The 4,840-nt window shown below is 37.7% G+C and overlaps 1 long non-coding RNA gene across 1 annotated transcript; it reads right to left on the bottom strand.

The window, feature by feature from the left end:
• Nucleotides 1–308: 308 nt before the first annotated feature.
• LOC137210582 (uncharacterized) lies at nucleotides 309–4,122 on the bottom strand. The gene is made up of 3 exons (XR_010936623.1): nucleotides 3,876–4,122; nucleotides 893–1,000; nucleotides 309–410 (listed from the first exon to the last, which is right to left on the bottom strand). It is a non-coding gene; the product is annotated as an uncharacterized lncRNA (long non-coding RNA).
• Nucleotides 4,123–4,840: the final 718 nt, after the last annotated feature.

Genomic DNA, 4,840 nt, shown 5'->3' with positions numbered 1-4,840 from the left:
AGACTAACCAAAAAGGAAATGGTAAGGATAATTTCTTAATGTATGTAGGAGAAAAAAAATTCTACTTCATTCAATTGATAATACTGTGAGAAAATAATGTTTGGGGTGTACAGGAACCTTTGACGTTAATGCATATTCTTAGATATTAATAGAGTTGCACATATTTATAGTGGTGGATAAAAATAAGACAATCGTGCATTTAAAAATAAGCTCACGTAGTGTGTAAACGCTTGAAATAGAATGTGTGTACATCTGTTAATCTGTTAATCATGGACACTTTCTTTTGAAAAAATACTGGATGCTGAGAATATGATAAGATTTATTATTTACTGAATTCCCTCATTTTAATTCTTTTCATTTATAGCCATTGTAGTGAATTCCAAGTTATTTTAATCATCATCATGAAAGACCTAGAACAGATGCAGAGAAAAATTTTCATTAGGCAATGTCTTCTGAGGAATATAGAAGCCAATAACTAACAAAAGTTGTTCCATTGAGAATTAACATTTAAAAAATTGAAATGATAAATACAACTGAAGGTGTGAATCCAAGCAAATAACAACAAAAGATTTGCATGAAATATGAGTTCTTCTCCCTTTTCTATAAATCTTTAGATTAATTCTTACGTTTTACAGTAATTCTGGTCTCTCTGATAACCCTCTCCCTGGTCCCCTTCTTGCCACTTCACCAAGTGTTTACCATGTGCGTGCTTCTCTTTGGGGCTGCAGACTGCTGCCCATGGTTCCACGTGGTGAGTATATGTGGGGAAGGAGCCCAGACCTGAGCTAGAGGGCCCAGGTGTGGCTCCTGGTTCAATGAAACTAGGTAAGTCACTCAGCCTCTCTGAAATTCCCATTTCCCATTTCCTTATAGTAAAGCCCTTCTTACTTACACTGTTACACTGTTGTGTAAATGTTCCCCTTCAGCATTTCCTTGTTACTTGGAGTTTACCCCCATGTATCTGTCTGAATTCCTTTCCAGATATAAATTCCTTTGACGCCTGTCCAAATAAATAAGGGAACTGTCTTATTTACCTTGTATTTCCCACAGCACCTAGAAAGGGCTCTGTACATCATGGGTACTCGTATTTGTTAAATTAGAGTCACATGTATAAAAGCACAATATAAGTCCTTCGTAAAAGCAAAAAAAAAAAAAAAAAGAGTTCTTGTGTCTGCAGCCGTTAGGGCTGCCAATCATTTGGGAAGTAGGCTGGAGTTGACAGTTTTTTTTAAATTGTTGAACACAGTAAGACAGTATTTCATAGAAGTACCTTGCTAATTTATCTATATCTATATCTGTCTATACATGCATACATGTAATTTTTAAAGGCATTTACATTATAAGGCAGAGCATGTCCTTCCTGCCCAAGTGTTTTCCTGGCATACAAAGTCTGAGCTGTAAAAATTTGGATTAAGTGATCGATAGTTCTTGACTGAAAAATTGTATGGCAATTTCTAAAGAGAATGCTTCCAGAATAAGTGCTTGGGAACATAGCATGGGGTGAGGGAGTTGCAGGATGATTTAATAACCTTTATTTCATAGTCACTATGAGGTTTTAAACTTGATTGCAGAAGCAAGACACATGTATTTTGTAATTCACATAAAAATAGTCCCATAATATCTTGTTATCAGCAAATCATTAGGAAGAGGAGATTTATTCTGCCTTTATTTTAATGCCATGTGTGTAGAATGAAGGTAATTCCACTGGATAGAATTATATTTTGAAGCATATACAGACATTCAGGGCACTTCCATGTCATTTGGAGTGAAGGAAAATTTCACAAGGGTTTTCCTTAGTTTTATGCCGGAAGGTTTCAAATAGAGATGTCACAACATAGCTAGATTAAGTTGATACGTAATATTTATTTCTTGATTTGCATGATTAAAGCATTAGAGAAGTGGCTCAGATATCAAAAGATTTCTCATAAGTGGCAGCGCCAAAGGTAATTACTGTTAAAATGTACATGCTCGAACCCTGGTCGTTTGTTAACTTCTAAGTTGCTTACAACTTCTTGGGTTGGAATAAAAGTTTTTATTTGACTTTTGCCTATCAAGACCACTTTCTTGCTCCATTTTGATATCAAAAGTGTATTTAGCATTTCTTATATCCTATGTCCTTCAAGACAACATTAACTTCAGCAAAAAAAAAAAAAAAAAGAAAGAAAAAAGCGATAGAAGATAGAGAAGGCCCTTCTAAGTATTTCTCATTTTAAAACACTTGTTTCTTAAGCAAAACTAGCTTTTTAAAGACAAAGCTAAAATTTATACTGAAAAAAGCCCCTGATTAATTTAGTTAACTGCCCTCCAATTAGTTATCAAAAAGTGCAGCTAAAGCCCTACTGTAAGCCTGGGTGCATTATGAGGCTGAGGGGGGAGGATGGAGAGGGAAAGAGGAGAGAGAGGAAAGGGAGAGGTTGTTATTCTCAGTCTTTGATTAACCGGTTTCTTTCATTCTAGTGGGGTCTTTATTATTTAGAAAAATAAAAATGATCCGGGGATCTCTCCATTCTCACCCCAAAATTTGGAGTAGGTAATGGCTGCCTACAACCTGGTCCAACATATGCCTGCAAACTAAAACAAACAAACTCATTTGCCATACAAATTGTTTACGATTCATTAAAAAGCAAAATTGCATATCCCGGTACTGGCAGCTGAGGCCGAGGCGGAGGGGGCATTCACTGAGTTGCCTTTGTATGCTGGGAGGACCAAGCCGGAGGTTCCCACTATGCAGCCCGGGAGTCTGTGCAGCCAGATGACGCATGAGGTAATTTTAAAGCTTTATTTGCCTTTAGTGTGAAACTCAGATCTTGTACTGTTCTTTGGTTAAAGAAGCATATCAGCTAGAGGCAAGTCTAAAAATTTTTTTTTTTTTTTTGAGTTGGGGAAAATTGTTTGGGGTAGTGAGGGGAGTGTGGAGGGAGAGGAAGTGAATGCTATTCAAGGAAAAACAAGAGCTAAGAGAAAATGCAAAATTTGTCTTAATTTTAATTAATCCTCTCCCCCTTCACCCAAGTCCTCAATTTCCCATAAATAATGGGAAGTTTACATTAGAATTATTTGTAACTGGCAGATCTAAAATGCTGTGGTCTGTGGTCACCTCTGAGGGAAATAAAAAAAATCGATTTATTCTCTATGGTAACTTCTACAACTTCTTTAAAGAGTACTCTGATTTCTCACCCCTTTACAAAGTGAAGATCTAGAAGTACTGAAGTGGAGAAACTTCCTGCAGTATACAGCCTAAACAGCAGCATGTGAGCTTACAGCATTGTTTATATTTAGTCAACTGCATTGCTAAATGTTTCCACCACTTTTATATTTTATATTCCCGGCGGTAAAACATCTGTAAAATAATTCTAAACGAAAAGCAACTTCCAAGTAAACTTTACATAAAAGAAATGACAGTTTTCCAAGTTACGAAAAAGAGGAGCATTTGGTGATCTTTGCAAGAAAGAACAAAAAAGACACAATTTACTATAAAAAGTACCAGTCTATAAAATCTATGAACTCTTGAAATACAAGGAAATAGAATGTCACCCAGAATATGACATCAGCGCGCAGTTTTTTTAAAAAACTTACAACTTAGCTTAGAAAATAATAGCTAAACCAATCAGTATATTCATTTCTAGTGTTTAACAAACTGTATAAGGCAAAAGCAATAGACAACATCCCCACATACAAGCAAACCTTGTTCTTGCTGGCAGAAACTCTTATGGGAAAATAAGTGCCCTGAATAAAAAAGTTCAGGATCGAAGTGAATAGTCTGCTGCTAGTCTAATTAACCAAAAGCTGCAAGTAACATTGTCCTGAAATCACTGGTAAAGTTTCTAAGGTCTAGTTAAGAAATTGCAAGTTCAAACACACATGTACACACATACCCACAACCACCTTAACTCAAGAGTCCTTAGGATGGACATCCTGCACCCCAAGAAGCAGCCGAATAGAATCCTCAGAAGTTCACTTTTAATAGTCTCTCAGTCCTCAGAATTCCTAAAACATGTCAAAATGATACCACCTCTGGTCCAGGAAGGGGAAAAGAGAACTCTTCCCGCAGTTCATACAATGAAACCGACATGTCCCGTCTTGTAATTCCATTCGCCAGCCTCCCCCTTCAACACCACTCTCTCCCTCTCTCTCTCTCTCTCTCTCTCTTTTTTTTTCTTAAACTGATATCTATGTGAAATGAGCTGAAGTTCACGGTCCAGTTAGGAACGGATAATACATTCATTGTCCTGGCAGCAAACTTTTTTTTCACTCCCTGGAAGAATTCACGCTTGCCGCAAGAATAATAATTACGGAAAACTAGAAATGCACTGCTAATGAATTAATCCTTAACGGACACCACCCTAACAAGGGCGGTAATGATTTGAGGACTCTCTTCCTCACAGGACTTGCATCTCCTGTGACAATAAGCTATTGTGCATCCTCCCAACTTGCTCTACCTCTTATAGATCCAGGATGTCAAAGGTTGTCTGGCCTGGTTGACCGTGACATGTGAGTTAACTCATTCTGCGGCCGCAGTGTGGAACTTTACTTAAACTTTATTTGTACCCAGAATATTGAAAAGATAGTGTGTGTGGGGAGACTTAAGACCTGCTCTGACATAAACAAATGGGGAAACGTTAGATGAGAGCTGTGGGTTCCCGGATGGAAAACAGGGAGTGGGGACTCAGGGTTCTCCCACAGGTGACTTCAGGCAATCCAATTAATGGGGCAAAACTGGAATTCTCCCAGGGTTTGCTTCTCCCCAGCATCCCACATGCGTCCTCAGAAAATACCACAGTCAAGGAAAAACCATGCATCCCATAGTCCCTGAAAACAATAGTAAAGGGGATGTAAAGCT

The sequence above is a fragment of the Pseudorca crassidens genome, chromosome 2 (assembly GCF_039906515.1).
Source record: "Pseudorca crassidens isolate mPseCra1 chromosome 2, mPseCra1.hap1, whole genome shotgun sequence".
In the NCBI taxonomy this organism is placed as follows: domain Eukaryota; kingdom Metazoa; phylum Chordata; class Mammalia; order Artiodactyla; family Delphinidae; genus Pseudorca; species Pseudorca crassidens.
This window is presented reverse-complemented; position numbering and strand designations above follow the sequence as displayed.